Source organism: Struthio camelus, chromosome 2, assembly GCF_040807025.1.
Source record: "Struthio camelus isolate bStrCam1 chromosome 2, bStrCam1.hap1, whole genome shotgun sequence".
In the NCBI taxonomy this organism is placed as follows: Eukaryota; Metazoa; Chordata; class Aves; order Struthioniformes; family Struthionidae; genus Struthio; species Struthio camelus.
In genome coordinates, this window is record NC_090943.1 from 97946880 (window position 1) to 97970184 (window position 23305).

Consider the following 23305-nt stretch of genomic DNA (forward strand, 5'->3'; position numbering starts at 1 on the left):
ATTAAAGGATGTTTTTGATAAACAAGTCATTTAACTGTCTGTAGTTAGAAGTTCTAGGATAAATTTGCTTGTCAGAGACACCTTATTTGTTCTGGTGAATCTGTTGTCATTGACCAAGTAACCAAGCAACTTTGACTAAACTCTGTGAATTCCCACATCTCCTTTACATAGCATCTTTCAGTTAGCAACCCGAATTGTTGAGAGTGCAGTTCTAGCAACTTGCATATTTATTAAAGTGCCATATATTATTTAATATGACAGGTAGCATTTATCCCCAGCTCATAACTAACCCTTACAAAAGTGCAGTCGATAGGAAGCTGATATCAGCCGTCTGTTGTAGAGAAGGTCATCACTTCTCTCTAGCAATAACCTGTAACATGAAGTTGTACTGGAGAATCAGTTCATTAATGAAGGCTACTGTGCAATGCAAATCACATAAAAATAGCTTAGTTAAGTCAGATTTTCCTGTTTTGAGTTAGGACAAGTAAAGTGTTAACCAGCCTGGATTTTTGCATGAGGGTCCATGCTAAAAAAAGGTCCTCTGAGGCTCTGAGGAACCTGAACAGGGAAAGCATTTCTGAAAGCTGTTGCCAGTTTGCAGAAAGGGTAAGTGTAAATGGACCTATTTCATTTCTGCTAATGTAAGGTCACTGGGCCACACAGCCAGTGACTGATACACCATGGAAGAGTAGCAGAAGCCTGCATGCCCTGTCATTTTTTTTGGAGAAGGCTTGCACTGGTAGCGGATGAGCTGGTGGTTAGCTTTACTGGGAACAACTCTAGTACGCCCAGTAAGATCATTCTGCATCTGTCGTAGAAGCAGCAATCACTTCACCCAGTAGCGTGTTAGGAATCTCACCTAAGCTACTTATCTTGGTTTTGTTAGCAGTTAATGAAGAGAGAAAGGTACCTGCAGGAGATGCTTCCCATTCCGGCACATTTGACAAAAGTAGATGGAGCCACCCATCTCTGTCTGCAGCGAGACTCCTTAATCGAGCCCTTTACATTCTGGAAAAAGTTATATGTGGTCATATAAGCAAAGACTGCCAGGATGCATGTGCTCCCAGAAGGAGAGAATTAAACCTGCAAAACAACCCAAATTAATGTGTTTTGTATTATCGTGGGTGCTTGACTTTGCAACCTTTATAATATTCTTTTAATATTTTTACAGGCATGTGATATTTACTTTAAACTCACCATATGGGAAATTTAAATCTGTGCCCTTTTAGATAGTATAATTTGTGGTTTGTTTGTTTGCTTTTAATAATCTCTTATTTTAGTACTTACTTGGCTCCTAGAGACAGCATATTGTTCAAAGTCTGCTTTTGTTCTCCGGAGCCTCTGTCTGCAGCATAAATTCCTTTATTGGATGCAATTCAGAACAAGGGCCTGGCCCCTGTGGATCACGCAGGAACTGTAAGGTCAAGCAGCCTCCTGACTGCCCGGGTGCTGCTGTGTCACACCTGGTGAACACAAAGCCAGCCTTTTCTGTGCAGCCCAACTGGGCACGCAGGTGGCCCTGCAGGAAGAGCAACAGTGAGTATGGGCTGGCTCTCCATTCCAGTTCCCTGCTTGAGCTTAGCCCATGAGCAAGGAGAGCAGGAGGCAGAGCTGGGAAGACGCTGAAATGTAGAAGAGGTGGGACCAAAAGCCACTGGAGATCCAGTGCAGCTGCACTGACATGTGACTCAATGGGATGTCATCCCTGGCTTATAGGAAGGGGGAGACAGAAGTTGGGTAAGATACACTTGGTAAATTTAGCACTTCATAGCAGAAATAGTCTCTTCACCTCAGTTGCTCACATCTCAATTTTTACCTCTAGCAACTGCTGTATGTAGCATGAGACATTTTTGTCATCTCTGATTCTGTAGATTGCTCTCATTTCTAGGATTACCTTTGATCTTCTGCAGACCTACTACTTCTTTGCAGGCATTCCCTCTCTGCCCTCCACACTGCAGTCTGTTTTCTGCATTGAGCTTACCTGCTCTATATCCTTTCATATCTTCTAATGCAGAAGTAAAAGTTCCTTCTGGGCAGAAATGCTTATTTGTGTGTTATAATTTACCCACTGTATGGAATCATGCAGTTATATAAAGCAGTAATACTATTAATAGCAGAGAAGACAGCAACTTCTATTTCAAACTTCTAATACAAATTCTCTAACAATTTAAGTGCAAGCGTGCCTCTTGCTTCCTATGTTTTATAACTTGAATGAGGAAGGTTCAGGTTGAACTATGACTTCTGCTTTTTTGTAATACATCTTGCAACAGTCTTACTTTCCATAATTCAAATGGCATAGTCTTCTGTCTAGAAGGAATAATGAGTCACATTGAAAAACGTTAAGACAAGGAAGTATTATAACCAGGTCTACCTACAGAGAATATAGACACAGCCATACAAATCTTTTAAATATTTATTGATCAGGTATATGGTATTGGCTAAAGCAGGACTGATTTGAGCTGAAAGACAAAACCAGTAATTATTTTGGCAACAACGCAGGAAAAGTTTAGAACCCTCTGCTGTAACAAGGAACTAGTCATTCCTAGTTAATGAACAGCTGGTAACAACATATGTGAAAGCAATAATTAAAAACTGGCCAGCAACAGGTGCCAGGTAACGCTTGTCAGAGTTCATGTCTTCTAGCTCTGGCAACCAGGAGTTCTCTACCTCTTTGAAGAAATGAATGCTAACGATGAAATAGTCAGCAATACCTTTTCAAAGGATACTGAAGATGGACATCAATGCTGCCTGAAAGACAACTCTTCTTCCTTTTGCTGTGGATCCTAAAAGCCGGGGAAGGGGAGGAAGGAAAGTTGTGTGCAACTAGAATTAGTTCGGTATTTGAACAAAATCCCGCATAATTTCTGAGTAGTGACCTTTCTGTTTAAATTTCAACTAATAAAACAAGAGATGCTATAGCATTACAATATCTAGCCTTCAACGGTTAGTTTAGAACTGTCAAAGCATGGTAGGAAGGGGCCTGGTAGCTAAAGCTGTATTGAATTTAAAGACCTTGCCAAATTAACAGAGCCTGAAATGGCATTCTGCTTCTTTATCATGAAGTGACATAACATGCTTTTCCATGTCCTCAAGGTCATTGCCACAATATATTCCTTTTGGATCCTCAGAGATCTTGAACATTCAGTACTGTTCCTTTCACAAAGACATACACTAAAAAAAAAATACGACCTCATGCTCCTTCATTGCTGTCAAGAATGTAGCAAAGTGTAATCAAGCTGCATATGGTTTGGCTGCGGTAAAATGTCTGCACCCTGCCTCCACCAGAGGTGCAGCTCTACTAGCAGAAATATCCTTACCAGGTTTCCAGGGCGGGTTAAAATCCTGCTAGGGGAACCTGAGTGCCTGGCAGAAGAAGAGCTTTCCAGACAGCTGGCTCTAGTTTGATTCCTGTATCTAATGTCCTGTGCCTTAAGTGACAGTTGCATTCGTCAGTGTGGTGTGCCGTTCCAGGCCTCACGTTTTCCTCCTGCAATTGTGCAACAGTGCTTTAATTTTACACAATCAATAAATGCATGGGAAAAAATTTTGAATTTGGCATAGCAAAATGATATCCTTAAAACAAACATTCAAATACTGGGCACTGCAAAGTTTTACTTCTGTTTACTGGGGCTTGGATGATGGACACAGAGTTGACTCTAATGCAGCAAAAATATATATTCATCATACTTTGAATAGCAGCTGCAAAATAGAAGTTCTGGTCCTGATCATACAATCTCACTTGTGTTAATAGGATTTTAAGCTCCCTTGCACTGTCACTGATAGTACAAACTTTACGTGGGTGCATAGCATTTCGCCTATCATGGCTGTGGCCCTGTATTTGAACAGGAGTGGAGATGTTCGCTATTAAGGGGCATGTGATGCTTGAATTATGCGGTGTGTAAATAAGGAAATAAACAAGAGGTAATAAAGAAAAAGCAAGCCCCAGTAGTAATTTGGATAAGAATTACCTAGCGAAAACATCAGGCTTGTAGTCTGGTTTATTTTGGATTTTTTGGTATATATCTGAACTACTAATGTGAACTGTAGAGATACGATACTGTGGTGATCTTGTACAGTAACCAGTGTACTGTATTTTTGTGTTACGACATGAACGAACCACTCCAGTAGTTCATACTCACTAAGAAAATGTATTTAATACTAATTTTAATTATGCCTTTTTAAAAGACAGTCATACATAAGGGCAAAACAGGAAACAGGATCTTTTAAAATGAACTCATGCATCTTTAGCACAATTATTTGTACCTGTTTAGAATTTCCACTCTCTGATGACATGAAAGCCACTAACAAAACAGATTTAATCTAGCTGTTGAGTATGTTTGAAAGAGGCAGAGGTTACAAGAAACCTCCATAACTTGACAGACTTTTTGTGTAGAGTTCAGTGCACTCTTAGGCAAGGCCTAAAAGCTAGTGTCACAGTGAGGCAGGCCTGCAGTTCTGGCTTTCCTCTCAAATTCAGGCTCTTCCTTCTTACCATGTCGTGGGGCTGTTGGCAGCTCAGCCAGCTCCCCTGCCTGCCTGGGCCAAGGGTGCACCCAGTTGCAGGCATAAGAAAATGGGGTCCAGCTGCATTTGGACCCTCAGAGGCCACATTAAGAAAATAAAATTCAGAGCCAATGACCAAAGTCTGCACTGATCGTACATATTCCAAACAGGTCACAGACACCTAGTTTAAATGCTCACTTCTATTACTCTTGTGTCTTTGACTATTTTAAACAGGCTGGAGAGGAGAACCGTTCAGTGACTGTCTGTTTTCACCTGTTCTATGTCAATAAACACTTTGACAAGTACTGGTCTTTGGGTTTTAAGCTTTAATAAAGAAAATGTGGTACATAATCTACTAGGCAGTTGAAAGTCTAGTTATAAACAGGGAATTCCCACAATACCTAACTGTTAGAGAGCACTTCATCCGCACAACTCCAGGTGCTTTCAAAGGGGAAAGGTTATTAACCCACTCTTACTGCTGGCAAAATGGTGGTAGAGAGGTGCAGTGACTTGCCCAGAAATCACTCAGCCAGCCAGTGTCAGAGCTGTGGATAAATCCCAGAACTAATTCTTTATCCCAGGGCCTGCCTCCAAATAATACAGAATTGTGCAATGGAGTGTATTCTTGGGAAGAGTGGTAGCACGTGAGATGAAAATAGATGTAACAAACCAAAATATTGGAAAGTAATTAGATTTAAGTCAAGAAAATACATGAAAGTATATGAGAGATGAAACATCATCATGTAGTAAAGAAACTTTGCTTTAGCAGGGCATTTATAACTTGCTACGTTTTCTAGAGTAACTAATGTGAGAGCACGTCTTTGTGTCTGCTTTGTATGGTCTAGGATACCAGCAATGACTTGCAGCCCTGAAAGCTGATTTATTTCTTGAAACACACCTTTCAGAAGGAGAATAAATGCACATTTACAGACTGCGAATGTGGCCAATTGTTTTTAACTTCTCTTTGCTAGCTAATGAGTTCTGAATCTCATTTTTCTCAAATTATTCTATGTTCTAATCAATAGAGCATTCAGGTGGAAGTTGTATACTGTAGCAAACATGGCACATAGCCCTCTTGCTCTGCAGATGTCTTGGGGCATCTGCAGTCCAGATGGGTACTTCCTAGGTCGTTGTGTTTAGGCACTAGCATATATGGGCTCTTCAGCTCTCCTTTGATCTGACTAGGCTGCGTGGCTAATCTTTTGTCTTGCTGGCCCATTTCTTGGGGACAGGCTTACTGCCTGTAACCCTTTTGTGGAAAGCCAGCCCACCCCACAGTTCAGCTGATTTAGATACCAGGAAAACTGGTTGACCTACAGATTTCCTGCAAACTTATTTCTTACCTGTGATATTTTGAACACTCTGGACTTCATTCATCCTTTCAGAAAAAGGCAGCAGCAGTCAGTTCCAAAGGAGTCAGCTCCGCTACCCTAGACGGTAAAAGAAATGCACAGATGAAGACAAAATAATTCACATCTACTTTTATTTCTCTATGTCACTTTTTCCTCACTACTTTTCACCAGTCTTTTCCATCAGATTCCCTAGTGAACCCCTCAGCACCTAGATTACTGCACACGTCTGCAAATCATAGACAGTCCCTGACACTCGGCCTATTTCTTTTATTTTTTTTCTGTTTCTCTTTCAAAAAGCCCATAAGACTTGTCTGTTCAGGCCAATAATACCTTCAAAGTAACCTCATCAGGTGATTGGAATCCCTCAACATGGATTAGCTACCTCCAAACTGAAGGTCAGGCTTAAAAACTAGTTTGTCCTGGGTTGCAGTCATCTAGTTTTTGGATTTTGTATGAACAGATCAGTAAAATTTAATAACACCTGGTCAGGCCTTTGCCAGGAGCCCTTGGAAATTCAGTGCAGTTGGGAGAATACAAGCCAACAGCAGGGTCAGAGTGGAGTTTCCATCGCACGCGCGCGCACACACACACACACACACACACACACACAGGTATAAAGATCCCAGCATTAAATGGGGCTCATGAACTGTACTCAGACAGATTCCTCAAATCATCACATGCGTTATGCAGCTAGGACGGAGGCCCAGCTCCCTCCCCGAGCCTCCTTCAAGGTAGCGCGGTCACTAAGGCAAGTCACGAAGTCTTCCAGGGATACACAAACTATGAGAAGTCTCCTGGTTTCCCCTCCCTGTGCTGCAGTAGGGAGACCAGTCCCTATCAGAGGTAGTGAGACAGGCCTGCAGCAAGGCTGCAGCTGCGAGGTTACCTGTGTGGAAGTGGGCTAATTCTTGTCCACATCTTGCCTGGGCAGCAGGCTTCACCCCTGCAAGGAGTGCCAGGGATCCCGCTCCAATGTGCACGTTCCCCAGGACGCCAGCTGAATTATGGATGAGTCAGCCAGAATTTTTCCGCGAGCTTCCTCTGCTGCACAGCTCTCTCATTGCCAGCTGAGCTGTGGTTTAAAACCACTGTCTGGGGCTAATGTTTTCAACATTAAAAAAAGAATAGTCCTTCTGCTTTTCTGATAGAGCACTCTGTTGCTGGGCTTGGGGAATGCCTGACATTTGTGCAGTGTCAGACCCTCAGGTCCACAATGTTTCACTGAATAGCCTAGCATATGTTAGAAATCATTTGGTCCTTTCTGCCTGCTTTGCTCCTCCGTCCCTCCCGCTAGCTGACTGTATTGACAGAGTCAATTAGAAGAGACAACAGTAATGCTAAAACTGATTTGAATTTCAACCAAGATCTACTACCAACTACAGCTATGTACAGAGAACTCACGGAAAACAGTTACCCAAGGATGCAGTGACTGCCTTTGTGTGTGTCTTAAAAGTCATTATTTTAGTCTTTACCTTGATTCAGATTAATTTCTGCTTAGCAAATGTTGATTGTTTTTGCTCTTCTTTGAGCACATAAAATGTGTGTGGTCTTAATTTGTGGTGCTAGCCTCATGGAAAAGAAACAGTCCAGTTCTGGAAATATTTGGAAATACTTGCTATGAGACAAAGCACAAAATCCTGTAACAACAGCATGTGATGGGTCCTATCAGAATGACTGTAGCTTTTGCAAATACTTGTAGTGATAAAGCAGTGCTGATGTCAAACTATATGGCATGAGAGACTAAGCATTAATTCAGGTCTTATTATAATTTTCTATTATTATCTGCATTCGAGTTGCATCTAGAACTCCCAGGCAAGACAGGCTTCAGCTGTGCTAAGCACTATGTCCATAGAAATGGTAGTTTGTGCTTTAAAGCACTTAGCACCCAAACAGACAACATGAAATAAGCAGGTGTGAAGCCAAACAAATGAGAAAAAAAGATCCCTACTGGCTCTTTACCTAGACACAATCAGTAGGCTACTTAGCCTCATCCAGAGAAGATTGAACTATATGCTTATCTTTAGACAGCCTGAAATCCCATTGATTTCAATGGGAGAGAGGCAGAGGAGTAATTTTTCCTGATTACCCACATGACCCTGAATCCAGCCTAAAGATTCCTTCTGAGGAAGAATTGGAAGATGAAAGATGTATGTTTTACAGGCTAACGTGAAGCAGATAGCATAGGAAGGATTACAGAACCACCGTACTTCTGGGAAGGCCACAACTGGTGTGTCTCGGAACTGCCCATACCACCAAGACTCCCAGGTTTGTACAATCCTCCCTCAAGAGCCATTCAAATGCAGATGTCCCAGTCAGCTCTTTTGGGTTCTCTGAGCTCAGCTAGCTGCATTTGGCTCTATTTATGTAGCATTTCATCTCAATAATTCATAGTGTGCATTTCATGACACCTTTGCCATAGTAATTAAAAGGGCTGCTGTGGCTGTTAAGCTGGAGCATGATCCAAGCGCAATACCCTGGCAAAGTTAATTGATCTTTACCCTGAGCTATGCTATCCACCTAATTTATAGCTTTGGCTTCCTGCCATAAGATCTGGCTATGTCTTTGCCTGCAGGATGACAGAGCCCTTTGCAGTCAGGAACCTGCACAACCTAGTACTGCCTGTCTGCCATCAGGTTCCCTCACGGCTAAGAGGGATCCTTTTGTAATAAACTAAGTAGACTGATCATAAGTCTCTTACCATAAATTAGGTTTGTCTAGATATCACATAACTCTTATTGCTCCTTTGTGAAGTCTAAATTGTCCACATCTTTTTTCTCATGCGTGGGCACCAGAACAAGACACACTATTCCAGTAATGGTGCCATAATGTCCCCTCTTTACTCCTACTGAAGGTATTCTATGTCCAAGGACACGTTAGCCTCCTTAGTCACGGCATTGTTCTGGCAGCTCCTGCTCTGCCCGTTGCCCACATGATGAGGTTCGCTCTCTGATTCCTAGAATTCTGTGATTCGCCCAAAGCTGTCTGCACGGCTGCAGCACAGGCTCTCCTGCAAGGGAGAGGAAGCAGGTAGCTTTATGCCACCTTTCATTTTTGTTTCTTGACTACATCAACGTAGCACCCACTTAGGCTGGCCACAGGCGGTGAGGTGCGCAGCAATTTCTACTGACCGCTACTTAAACATTTTTGTAGTCCTATGAAAAACGTGTAATCATGTACAATTAGACACTGAACAAATATCTCTGTTAGCCTGAAATATGTCCACTCTGCTGTGCTGCAAAAGCCATAGCCCAAGAATTCCTGTGGAACACAATGACGGCATAACTTCCTTGAGGGAGAGCACCATTTCTTTAGAGGTATGAATCTCTATAAGTAAACAAAGAAACAGAGCTAAAAGGCTGTAATTAATAGTTGCCCATTTTCCTATCAAAATGAACGTACAATACTATGTTTACAAACCTATGTAACAATACAAGATTTCTAAATGCACATTTACCCATAAAATTTTATTCTACTGTTTAAAGTTTAGACAGAAACAAATCAAAGGGTTGTAGCAGTAGTTGTGTTGTATGTTACAAGTATTGCAGCACTGTGGTGTAAGTCAACAAAATAGAATGTCCTTATTTTGACAGATTAGTTTTTAATCGCCATATCTGAAAGCAAAAGAGTGCTGTTTTCATTTCTTCAGCATTCCATTTTCTAGCTTAGATACATGTTGGATCTAAGTAAAATGATTATGTTTGTGCAGGATATAAATACATTGCAAAACGCATGCAATGCTGACCTGCTCTTAATTTTTCTTGTCTGAGATTACAGAGCCAGAGCCCACAAAATGAAAAAATAACAACAGTTTAAAGACAGTATGTTGCCTCTGGGAACAGGTTGCTGAAATTCAGATTTAGCCGCATGCCAACAGATAAAGCATAAAGGAAACGAAACAGGGAAGAAACATTAAAAAAAAAAAAATCAATGCAAGTTCACTGCAAACTAGAGTGGAAAGTGCCAACGTTTTTGTGAGGGAACTTTGCTCTCAATCATGTTTCTGCAAGTTCAAAGGGTAAAAAAGCTCACCTCATTTACACCAGTAAGTCAGAATACAAAATATGGCATAGCTTATATATTGGTATTTTAATAACAGTGCTTGAAAATGAAACATATGTCAGTCTCAATACAGAACAGCATAAATTAATCTCAATTCAGTACCCAGTTTTCTCTGTCCTGTGGTTCTGGTACCAGAGCCAATATAATCAGGAGAAAGAAACACACTTTGGGTCAGTTTATAGCTGTTCCATCGTGCCCCGCTGTGATAATTTGGGGATCGCGTCTATGTCTGATTGTTGTATTCTGATTGAAGATAAGAAATTGCAGAGTTACTGCATGTCGCAGTGGATGCAGAGCTGAACTGCCAGGACTATGTCGCACGCCTTCCAGGGAAGAGACAGCAGAGAGTTGTTAAAACTCAGTTGCTCCCATTCAAAATGGGGGCATCTTTGGAAAGTGGGATAGCTGAGGGTGGAGGGAATCAATCCAGCTGAGTTTGTCTGACAGGGTGGAGTGTGGATTACATGAATTTCCTCAGATGGGAATCATGAAGCAATATTAAGCATAGATTCTTTAGTACTGTGGAGTAGAGTGTGGTGATACACCCAAACTGATCTAACAGCTACCTGACACCAACTGGGGCAGTCCTGCCTCCTCTCTGGCTACCCTTGTGGTGGGATGGCTCAGTCACCTAAACCAGGAAAAATACTATTTGCCTCCTTTGGCAGAGTTAGTTTTCTGCTAGTTTAGGTTCCTGCAATGCTTTCTGTGACATAAGTTGAGCTCCAGTGCCATGGGAAGGGAAGCCTCAGGGGTGCAGAGCTAGGAAGGAGGTGGAGTGGGATTGCCCCTTTTGGCAGCAGGTAATTATTGGATCATTTTAGCTGAGCTGTCTAATCTCCCTGTGGGCCTGACAGACTGGGGGCACACTTGGAGGCACAGAAAGCTTGAGCAGGAGAAGGGAAAAGAGAATCCTCCTTTTGCAGCAGGTTGGTTTAAACTGTGAGAACCAACTCACTTTTTCATGACTTGGAGGAGAGCAGAAGGCTTAAGCCCTCCCCTCATCCCAGCTCGAGAAAGCTCAGAAGACTCAGGCAGGAAAAAACATGTAGATACTGATTATGTTGCACAGATCTGTGTATTCCTTGAGCTGCCTAGGTAGTGAGTGACCATTGCTAGGATTCTTCAAATGCATGCCCCCGATCGCTTCCACTCCTGTACATCCCTGAAGAAGTGCACTGCAAACTCAGTAGGAGTCCGACTTTATAGGAAAGGTCTGTACTTGAGCTAATGGGGAACACGGGGTAAAAGAGGGGCAATATATGTTTTAAGAGCTGACTGGAGCCAAGCTGTAAAAGGTCTCATTTCCACAGAGCGGTAACGGAGGGTTTCCATGCAATAAACTAGGGATAGCGCCAGCAATGTGAGCTGATCAGATTAAACAGAATTTAAGAATGCATGGACCTAATACAGCAGGAGCTAAACATTATAGGCCTGGTAGCAGGCCTATGTGACGCAGTAAGGCCTAGCTCCATCGCTTTTTCATCACCGTTTTTCCTTGGTGAAATATTCAGAGCCAGTCTGAATATTTTGACCCAGTCTACATCTGTATTTCCTGATTGAAATGAAATATAACCTCCCCTTAATAGGATGTGCCTCATTTACTTGAGGGGGAAAAATGATTTGTAGTCGCTGACCTTATTTTTCCACTTATGAAATCATTTATCAGTATGCTAGGCTTTGCCTGCTGAGCTAACCCACATTAATGAACTGAAATGCAAATGGTATTCTTGTCTCTTCTGACCCCAACTTTGAAAACTGATTTTTCTTTCCCTGCTGTTCATCCTTGACAAAAGTGAGACAGCCACAGAGGTCAGCAGGTACATCTGTCTGTCTGTCAAGCGACCTGAATCCTCCATTTCATCACACAGATATTCAGTACAGTGGAGACCAAGAATTTGGTGATGCCATAGGAAATGATAAATGATGCTAGTTAGGCTAATTAGATGGTTCATATTCCTCTACTGAAATCTTTGCTTCCTTTCTTTTAACCCTCTCCTCCTGATTAATTTTTCCTTTCCATCTTGATTGCTTGTCTGAGAACGAGCTTTGATGCTTAAGGATGTATGTACATTCAGTGGTTTTCAGATAATGGAAAGGAAAGTCTCAGAAACCTTCTTCCCTATCCATACAGGCAAGCTTTTTCTCCTTTGACCTTCCCTTTCTACGTGCAAGACTATATAGGCTAATGCCTAAGGAAAGCAAGACTCACACTGTCCTTCCTCCTCCTCCTCTTACACATGCTCTCTCTTAACTCCTCTCTATTTCGTCACTAAGTTTCTCTTATTTCCCCCTTCTACTGATGAGCCTGCACTAACTTTCCTCCAGAATGCACACTCCTATTCCCAATACCCATAACATCTTCCTTATTTCTGTGGCATGGCTCATTTCTCTCCATAACTAATACCCCAACTCAACTGCAGTATGGACTTGTATTGTCCAAGCCTCTTTTCTATTCTGTCTTGCACTTCTGACAGTCTGGTATATACTCTCTTTTCACAACTGAAATTGCTGTCATGATTTTTGCATCCTTAAATTAAGTTGTCTTTGATTTATTTATACCTTCTCTGATCCCTGTCTCTTATTTTTGTCTCTGCCAACTTTGTCTTTCTTCTCAACACCTTCTCTCCTTGGCTTTCACAGCTCCATCCTCACTTTGCCCTTTTGACAGCCAAGGCTTCATTTTGCAGCGTCATTGACCATGGGAATCTAAACAGGCTTTCTCTCTTCTCTGTCTCTCCCTGCGGATCTGTACCCGGTTACGCTGGCAACAGACTGTGTGAATGTTCTGTACGCTTATCCTGATCTCTTAATTCATCCAATGCTACGTTTCAGCCAGTGTGTCTTGTTGGGGAAGCGTCTTTGCCGGTTCAGCTTTACACATGGCTGCTGATGAACTTCTGGTTAGCCCCTCATGTGCTACTCCAACCCTACTACTAGTCTGTTTAGAAACATCGTCCGTCCTTTCGTGCTACCCTGTTGCCTAGAGCGATCAAAGCTAGTCCTACCCTTTCACAAGGCATCCAGACCATGTCTAAGTTTTGCAACCTTTTCGCTCATAAAGTGCCAGCACTCATCTACATCCCCTCCCTTCTGATCTCCCTGATATCAGTAATTTCCCCTTCTCCTCCTGATACAAACCAAGAGTCAAGAAAGTTATTCTTGCCCCATTTTATCATCCTTTTAAATCCTTCCACTGACTCCCTCTTTTACCATGATTCATGTCCAAGTCTTCATTTTCTTCCTTCTTCACAGTCACACCCTCTTCTGTTCACTTTTACTCCTTATCATGCCATGCTTTTCTTCTTCTGCTTCATCAGTGATGCAAATATCAAGCCTTGTGAAATTTGTTGACACTCCTTGTTTCTTACTTCTTTTCATTCTGCCTGGAAATCATAAAAAAAAACCCACAAATCATAAAACTTGTGCAACTTTTTTTCTCTTTCCTCCCTTTCAGATAAATCTGAACAAAGTAGCTAGAAAACTGCAGTCAACGCCTAATTTGGCACCCTAATAGACGGGAAAAAAATGCCCACTAGTCCTTAAAGAACAATTTGATAAAATTGAAAAAAAATATCTTTTTCCTCTGAGGGGATAAAAAGTACAACAAACAAATACACAGAAGTTAATGGCAGTCAAACAATCACAATTACAGGAAAGAATCTATCAACTGCCTTGAGTGGTCTGAAACATATATTAGAATATTTTTAAGGACAGTGTGTGGGAGAGAAAATTATGGTTGCACTTAGAAAGGAGGAAAATGGATGAGCCAGACTTACCAGGCAAACAGCTTTTTTGCCCAGTCCAGCAATTCCATAGTCTGTTTGAATTTCTGCCTAGCACTTTCTAATTTAGGGCTTCATCCTCTGAACTGTGCTGTTGTATGTAGCTCTGTTAATGCCAATACAAACAAAGTAACTTTGCAAGTTTGGAGCCCCAGAGCTCGATAATCTGTAGATGCAGCTCTGTCACCTGTACTAAAATCCGTATGAATGCTCATATTTGCGGGGAATAACCAGTCTCACAAGAACTGTAGTGACATTTCTGCCTCATACTTAAAAACAATGAGTAAGGCTGAATGCAGGTTTGGGTATGCTTGAAGATGAGTTTTCTCTCCTTCAGGTTTTTGAATCAATACCACCTCTAAATTCTGAGCAGAACAAATGAGCTGTAAAATGCAGCAATACAGAACATATCTGTGATCGCACACAGCCTGGATTTGCACCGCGCTTTCTACCAGCGGAGCACAGAGTCTGAATGATGGACATGACAGACAGGACGGAATAAAACAGACCTACGCAAGGAAAGGGGCGCAGTAGAGAAGGCTTGAATTACAGAAATATAATTATGCAGTTATTCAGTTTAGTCACGCATGGAGTTAGGTAGGTTACTTTATGAGTAGGCATACCTACTTGTCCAATGACTAATCAGCTCCTTATAAACAAGGGCTTCTCTCGTGCATGGAGAGCAGCAGGACACCTGAAACAAAAGTTACGCGGGTGAAGGTTTTTCTAGAACTGGCCAGCAGCATTTCTCTTAGCTAGGGGTTTTTTCCTCATCCTGCTTTTACACAGAGAACTGTGTATTGCTGCAGCTACATCAATATAATTAAAGCACCGTGAATTCCAGGCACAGATATCTGTATGAAAGGGACTTAGACCAGTGTACCCCTTCCCACCAGATACTATATCAGCGTAGCAACATCTACAATACACGTATTTTTATAGCCACGACATGCTACGTTTGACGCTGGAAGATCAAACAGAGAAGTGAAACACTGCCTCAGCAGGGGCTGATGGCGTTGCAGTGCCTGCGGGCAGGGGAGGGCTGCGCTCCCGGAGGAGGGGGCTCCCCTGGGCCAGCTGCGGGGAGGGAAGCGAGCGGCGGGGCGCGAAGCCGGGCGAGCTGCTGACCCCAGCCACTGCTGGGACTGGACCCCAGCCGAGACGTGATCTCTCTGTAACTTCCCCAAACAGCTGTGAGAGAAGGGCCAGGGAATCAAGGCCAGCTGTGGGCACTCCCTGGCAGCTGTACAGTCATTTTGGTTGTTAAAAATAATCCTGGTCTCCCCCTCCCTTTGCCATAGGCCAAGACAAAGTGACTCAGTCTCTTCCTAAAGGAGTAAATCTCAAAGCAAAACATAATCTCATTAACACAATGACCGAGGCTACTCATCCATAATTTCTGCAGACTCCTTCCAGATCTCTTTCTCCCTCCAGCGAGCCATGTATTCAGTCCCAGAGTGCTTTACGCTAAATTAGGACTGCTGTCACAGCTAGTCAAGAGACTTCCTCTCCCCAGAGTTTGCATTCTTGGATAAAAATTCCTGTGAACCAGCCCTTTATGCCTCATGCACGAGCCCAAATATTTCCGCTCATGCCATTCAAAGATTCTCACCCCCAGAGCACGTGCTGATTTGTCACTAGGCACGTGCCGTGACAGGGAAGCGGCGTTACTCAAACCCTATGGGGAAGGGCCAGGGAGGCTTTGAAGTACTGCGGTACGCTCAGTGATATATATTAATCGCTTAAACAAACAAATACCTAAAGCAAGTGATTTCAAGCAGTTAAACCTGAGCCCCGGATGATGACTCTTGAAGCCCACTCTTTTTTTTTTTTTTTTCCCCACCTTCTGACTTTCTTATGGCAATTTTAGCGTACCTGTGAGCACTAGTAAGAAAAAACAAAATATAAAATGAAATAAAATAAAGGTCACAAATGATGAGGTAGGAAACAACGTAAACCAGTTTGACTGGACGTGACTGAGCAGACGTTGACAGACCATAGCAGGCTACTGCAAAAGCTAGGAGGCGAACCCCATCCCCTTCGCGCTGCGCTCGGCGAGGCGCCGCTCTTAGCCGAATCCTCTCGGCTCAGCCTCGGACTCGCACGGCCACCTTATCAGGACGCAGGGCTTGTCAGCGGGGGGTGTTTTAGCCTTTTAACGACACATTGGAGGCGTTCGTCTGGAAGCAGATCTGAGCTGCTGGATTGTAAGCGTACCAGTGCGTTAGGTTTGACCCAGTATAAGATGTCTTCCGAGCAGGTAAGCTGATGGCTGGAACTAATTCATTAGCCACCGTACATGTGCAACACAAGCTTCATATTAGCCTCAGAGCACCTAAACGCAAGGCGAACAAGATCAGAAAGGCAGGCTTAAAATTAGGCTTTTCTGTTTCCCCACCAGGCACGCCCAGCTGAATTAAAACACCCAGGTATCAAACTGAAGGAAGTAGGATCAGAAACATATTTGTTATCTTTTCTCCCCCTCCCAAGATACCTTGGAGTAGTGATCCATATGGTGTGCGAAGAACTTGTAAAAAATTCCTTCTACAGTTACAACAGCAGAAGAAATTAGGTCAGCTACTAAAGAAGAGGTTGGATATAATCAAGTACTAGCACCACGGGGACGTAAAAGGTAGTGCCTTATTATGCAGCGTTTTGTCAGCCCCCGCAGTTTATTGCTGTAGGAGGCATTCAAGGCAAATAACGCTAGGACTGGGTTTCCCAAAACGTTGGAAAACTGTTTGATCGTTAATCGCGTTTGCTAGGACTGCGATTGGAGTAATTGCTCTGTGTGTCTCTTCACAAACCCGTTGTCCGTCGGGGGATCGGGAAGGACTCTCCCCCACCCCGACGAAGTGCAGCGCGGCTTATTTGGCTCCAGTCGGAGTTTCCTTTGTGCCTTTTTCTCTGAGCGTCAGACACGCGCCCCGGAAAAAGGCACGCTACTAAAGCCTGGGTACTGAGTGGCCTAGTGGTGGGATGTAATAAAGTAATATCTGTTCCACTGTCATTGTATCTCATTTATTTCTAGGTGACTAGAGTGAATTGTCAAAGTGGTTAGCAGTGGGAGCGTTCAGCTGGGGCTTGGCTGGACTTTCATTAGAGCCGAGCTTCTGAAACGCTATCTCGTGTTTGAAAACACTTCTTTTCTTCGGCGTGGCTAGCAACAACAATAGCGCGTAAGGTCTCATGTGGTGCCAGGGGCTGCGTCATGTATTAACGCTGCCCTCCAGTTTGGCTCTAGCTTCCTTTTTTATTACACAACCGAATGAAAAGGTTCTTGTCTGAAGCTGAAGCAATATTTGAAAATTCTGTTTTAATTACTAGCGCATGCATTTCTGTGACACACATCCCTGCGGAATCGGGGCATTGCTACTTTAATTTAGAAGTACCGATATCGTTGTAACGAGCATAATACAGACCCTAGACTACATAAGATCGGAAGAAGAACATAGCTCCTATTCTCTCTCCCTGCAGATTAAAAGCTCTTTTGGATAGTACAGCCGTCCTTTGAACAGCAGCTGTAAAAGTTTTTTTGTGTGGTTTCTTTTTTTTCATGCCTATTATTTCAACAAGTATGTCTAAAAAGTGTTCAGTTCACAAGAAAACAAAAAAATCCTGTTTTTCCTGTCAGTGCTGCAGCCTCATCCTCTGCTTCAGAAATCCATTGGATTCCTTCCCCCTCACATCACCGTTTACAAGGGCTCTGTAGGATGAATTACGCCTTGTTTACATTGCACAACAATGCTGTCTGCAGGTTCTGCCCTCTGCCTGTACGCACAGCACCGACTTGCATCCAGCTCATTTGCTTTCTCTCTGTTACACTGTTTCTGCAGAACCAAGAGGATTAAAAAAAAAAAAAAAGCAGCAAACATTCAGTGTTGTTATTAAAGCCAGCTCAACTGACTTTAAATAAACGAAGTGATAAACCTATTAAGAAGAAAGATGCAATTTTTACAGTTACTCTTCAGGAGAGCCTCATGCCTTAAGGAAGGAAGAATAACTGAGGAGTTTTATGCCAGAGGCATGCCTGGGAAAGGTAAAGAGGTATGCAAATAGAAATCTAATCTGGCTCTGACGTTCGTGCTCAGCCACAAAGCTATTGTTAGACAAACACGTTGTTCCTGAGCAGCAGAACTAACGAAGCCTAATTTCCTATGGGTTTGTGTCCTTTGTCCCACATCTCTTTCTCCTTCCTCGCAATAATCCCAGCTCTCCTCATGTCTTCTATGACATTGTCACTGCCAAGAGACAACATACTCTGTGACTTGTCCGGAGCTATAAAAATACTCCCTGGCTGTCACTTCATGCGCTGATTGGCCAGCTGACCGTCAAGCGCTATATAATGGCTAAGATCCTCTTGCCTGTTCTTCAGTCAAGGCAGTAATTTGACTCGCTGCCTCCTCTTACCTGCTGCCAAATTTTATGAAATGTTTTACAAAAATAATTATCTCTATCATGTTTATCTCTCTTTCAACTTTGGTCAAAATCTGATTTGCCAGAGGCTTACAAAAATTACTGGGTGCAGGACAAACACTGTGATTGCGTAAGTTTTGTTTCCACAGGAAACTCGATTCAGAAGTTCAACTACTTTTCTTTTCTCTTCTTAAAAAACAGGGTTAATTGGGAAATTCTCCCTCAGTCATTTTCAGCGGCAACAGAGCTTGCCTGCTATCTCATACTGAAAAGCTAATGTATGATTTATTTATTTTATTTTTTTTTTTAAACAAAGAGACATGCAAAAGCTTCTATTGCTGCTCCTAACCCCGAGAGCTTTCATGGGGCTAAATATTTCTAATCTCCTACGCAATCGTTATCGCCCCTTTCCAAAGGAAAATACGCTGCCTCCGCTTTGTGCTCTGCTCTTTACGCCCCTCTCCGTTCCCAGCTTCAGCAGAGCTCCCCTGGACTGCATCTACAGGCTGCTTGGACTTTAGACTACATTGAGCAATAAACATCATCTGCTCAGAGTGCTCCCTCTGGCATATTTGCTTGAATCATGACCTTATGCTTTGTTTTTGTTGTTTATGCCAGTTTCTTCAAATACACGCTCCCACTGCCTCCCTACCAAGCTGCCAACGAGGAACCTTCTTTAAAGGGCTTTGTCCGTTTCTCCTCCGGAAACCTAAACAGAGAAGTAAATAATTGAGGACAGGCTCACTTAAAGTATATGCCTCCCAAATCACTTTGTTTCCTCTCCCCACCACACCTCAAAAACCTCAGTTACCATCCCACTGGCTGAGGAGAGCGGGATGCAGCACGTCAGGAACACAAGAGAGGGGTCATTTCACCAAAGGAAAAGGTGGCGTTGCCAGCAGCGTGGGACTACAGAGCAAAGGATGAAAAAAGAGAGGTTTGTAATGCAGGGCTGCCAGATCCGAGAAGTGGATGTTGAGCAGCAAATGGGGTCTGGTGAATGGAAAGAGGGTTACTGGCCTCATGAAAATTCTGGGAAAGACTTCCATTTTATTGGTTTCCCCTCAAAATGGCTGCAACCTCCTATTAGCGTCAGCTGGGTTGAGGCCAGCAGCTGAAATGCGACTGCAGACCTCCAGAGAGGCGCTCAGCGGGTCGAGCCCGGCCGGTGAGGGCAGCCCAGACCTGCAGGAGACCCACAGGAGGAGAGGGAGCAAGGTGCTCCAGCCCCGCTGAAATGAGGTGGATCTTGCCGTTTCGGGCTGCCGGGGGAAGGGAAGGTGCAGATCACAGTAGGAGGTGGAGAAGGCTGTAAAACAGCTGAATCGCTTATGGGTCCAAGATTTTGGCACTCGAAGGAAGAGCTTTCGTAACAACGTGAAAAACTCCTTTGTTTGTACTAGGGCCGCGTGTACAGACATAGCTGCGTGCATAAGCACTACATCTGGGCACAGTGAATGGAAAACAGGACAGACTGAGCCTTTCTTGCTCTTGCTGCATGTGTGCATATACATATACATTCACACACACACACTTACCCTTTCTTGCCCTTAGATTTCCAGGCGCGGGGCAGAAGGTCAGTCTGGATGTAGTGAGGTACAGAGGACTCAGGGTACAGATTTTTCCTGGGATCGTTCATCTGCTGAGGACCTAGCAGGAAGGGAGGATAATTGTAGCACAAATTATCTTTAGCTATAATTAGATGTTCACATATATTAAGAATATCTTTAAAGATTTTTTTTTTAAAATGCCATTTCAGGATGAAAATAAGGCTTAGTGCACTTCAGAATCTAGATGTTTCGCTTTTCAAATTTGTACTATATTGACAGGAGTACCCCATTAGTGCTGTCTTGACTTTACGGTAAATTATCTCGGATGCTTTGGAGGAAGATAAGACTGACAAAACTCCTTTTTAAAATCACTTTTTTGAACTCCTTGAACACTAGGGCATGACGTGATATTTGATCAATTGAAATTGTGTAAAAAAAGAAAAGAATGCTGACATAGCCCTGACACTTGAACCAACGGACATAATGTTGTAGTTACAACTCTGGTAAAAATTTATAGCTAACAAAAAAAAAAAAAACCCAAACGGTGTCTTCTATGATGCTAAACAATTCCCGTCAGTTTTTCTATATGCCTACAATGGACAGAGCTTTCCTATAGAGTCTCAGCTAGGCACCACGCAACACAGACTGACCACATCTGCTCATGCTAGTCTTCCAACCAAATAGATTTCTTCTAGCTGCTCCTGCTGGCGTGCTACTCCAGAATCTTATTTCTCGAGCAGTGAGGAACATCTCTCTAATTTCCATCCTAAATGGCATATGGGAAGTCTGGCTGTGTCCTTCCTCTTAATTCCTTTCTTTTTCTTATGTTTGCTTCTAACGTAGTGCCCTTGAGAGCACTCACAGAGTCAGCTTAACCTCAGTTTTCATTTGCTATTCTAAGTAAATCAGTTTCCAAACATCACAGTAGCCTTTCTCCACAACACTTCCAGTTTGAATTGATCTTTCTTGAACACCAGTGAACAGAACCGCCTTCTTTCTTCTGATCATAAGATTGCTTCTATTATGGAAGTATCTTTATATCCTCAAGTTAGGTCATGTGGGATCAAAAGTCAAAATGCATTAGATCTACTGCATTTCTTTTGCCTAGAAAGTCTGTTATTACCGAAGAAAGGTGCCAAATAAGTCTAGCACAATCTACCCTTGGTCAAACCAGACTGCTTCTCATCCAGTTTTCCTTCGGTGTCTCCAAATATTCTTTCCTTTACATTATTTTCAAAGCCTTATATATTATTGGAGGTCATGCTACTGCTATAGGATTGCAAGAAACGCAGGGCAGATTAAATTAGCTGTACTAGGAAAAGAGGTCAGAAAATCATAATTGTCACACAGGTCAAAATATGGCCTATGAAGTCTGGTTCACTGACATTGATCACGTACCAAAAAAGAAAGAAATCAAGCTTCTGGCAATAGCATGCGCTAGTCCTCTGCAGCAGTTTAAAAAACAAACTCCACGTAATACCTAGCTGTACTTAGCTGTATTTATCAATCTCTATCACAAACGCTAGTTACATATTTGATGAGCAGTTTCATTGATCTAAACTCTACGGTAGTAAAGAGACCACAGATAAATAAAAAGCAACCCACATACAGGCCTCTTGGGACAAGGTTTAAAGCGAGTTAAATCTATTACACTGGCCAGCAAGGGACTCATTACTGAATTCACCGTTCTTTGTCTTTGGGAAGGCGAGAATCCCTTCTAGGAAGAAAAGCCCTTCAGCCCTCAGTGTCCCAGCAAGAGATTAGGGTCTTTTTATCATTCATCAGTCCCGTTTGACCCCCAGCGCAGGACAGATTACGGCGAGGCCCCTTGCTTCCCATCCTCGGGCAGCCTGTGATCTGGTTGGAGAGGGCAGAATTTTTAAGCACTTGCAATCCTGGTAGGAAGAGCTATGAAAAATGGGCAGGAGCCACCTCTGCCCTTAAAAGCTGGCTATCCCAGAATAATTATCCTGGGAGGAACTGGAATTTGGAGGATCCATCCAACTGAGGATGGGAAAGAGCGAGCCACAAAGGCCAGCTCCTCTCTTTGCCACCTCCTCCAGGTCTAGGGGTGAAAGCAGGGCAGCTCCTTCCTCCCAAAGTGCAGATACCTTTCCTAGGAACACAGTCCCCCTGCTCTGGGCTCTTGTCTGTGATGATTTGACATTGACATAATGCTTCCATATAATCTCTGAGCACAGGAACTTCAGCACAGACCCGTTAAGCCACCCTTGCCTACATAGCTGCTGTCCAAAATTGCCTCGTAACTTCGCAACTAACTTGCTACCTGCTATCACTCATAGGCCTTCCCTAACATTACCATTTTTGGAGCTTTTCCATTTCAATAGGTGTGCGTATTTCAAGTAATTTCCCCTTTGTTTGCAGTGCTTCAAGAAGCAACTTTGTGTGTGTGTGTGCATGTGTGTGCCTTCTTTTTGCTGTATGTCTAATCTCTCTATAGTAGTTCAATCTCATCAGCATCAGTACAGTTCATTCCGATTTAAACTTATCACCCTACTACCTATTCCATCTGTAACTTCAGTAACCATAATTTGCAAGGAACAATCTCATCCCCTGGTTGTTTGTAGTCAGAGCTCAAACATAGAACATTAGAGCGACAGAGATAAAAGATCTGAAAGAAACAATTCTTCCCAAATACAATTGCCCTAAAAGTTCTGATTTCCACAACAATCATCATGTAGTTTATACAAAACATTATATATTTGCAATAAAATATCTCTCTTTCCAGAGCAACAGAAAAGCACACAAAGTAAACATCCATTTTCTGGATTAACACACCACAACCAGCAGTCAAGGAATAGGCAGTTATATATACTGCGAATGCAGTTGTTAAATAACTATCTCTGTTGCTGGGTTTTGTCTAGGAGCAAAGAGGGACTGCATGCCTCAGCCTTTATTTATGGACTGAAATAACTGGCTTTGCTTACGTTTTCTTCCACTGTTGCTAGTCTTATCTATTCACGATCTTACATATTTGTACAGTTGATAGATTTTTAGCACCTTGCAGTTTTCCCCCTATATTTGTATCTGTTTATGTATGATCCTGTGGCTTGTTTTATTCAGAGATATTTTAGTATCTCGGGGTCTTGTGGTTTTGATGCAGATGTTGATGTACTAAGAGCGTACAGAAATATTTAAATTGCTACTTGAAAGCCAATTTGTATGAAAACTTAAACAAGCATCAGTCAGAAGACTGATCATGAAACTTTCATATAAACATGTCTTTGACTTCAAGAGGGAGCCTTTGGTCATATTTTAATGCATTAAATAATGTTGCATTAAATCCCTCATTAAGAACAAACTGAGAAAAAAAACAAACCAACGTTTCCCTCCTCCAAATCTCTCTGTAACCTTGGAGGGAGGGGGATAAGCTTGAAAACAATGCTGAAATTACAAATGGCAAATAAAAGATTCCAAAATGGATTTGTTTAATCACATTTTTAATATTTGGAGTTAGGAACTGCAAAACAAAATAAGCTAGGAGTGCATAAATAGAGAACCAGATCATTTATTACTATTAAGCAACAGCAGAAATACCTTTCATACATTGGCATGTATGAAAATGGAGGTGAGGCTTCTATTAAACATTTACTTTTCATGGCAAACATATTCTTGCTTT

The 23305-nt window shown here is 42.6% G+C and overlaps 1 long non-coding RNA gene across 5 annotated transcripts; it reads right to left on the reverse strand.

Moving 5' to 3' along the window:
• Window positions 1–735: 735 nt before the first annotated feature.
• LOC104153076 (uncharacterized) lies at window positions 736–20037 on the reverse strand. 5 transcript variants are annotated; one of them, XR_011139044.1, is made up of 7 exons: window positions 19654–20037; window positions 15917–18824; window positions 14327–14393; window positions 13128–13300; window positions 5847–5933; window positions 1288–3487; window positions 736–1083 (listed from the first exon to the last, which is right to left on the reverse strand). It is a non-coding gene; the product is annotated as an uncharacterized lncRNA (long non-coding RNA). The 5 variants fall into 5 exon arrangements; XR_011139042.1 differs by having other exon boundaries at window positions 14323–14393; XR_011139043.1 differs by having other exon boundaries at window positions 1288–2783; window positions 3318–3487; window positions 14323–18824.
• Between the last annotated feature and the right edge of the window lie 3268 nt (window positions 20038–23305).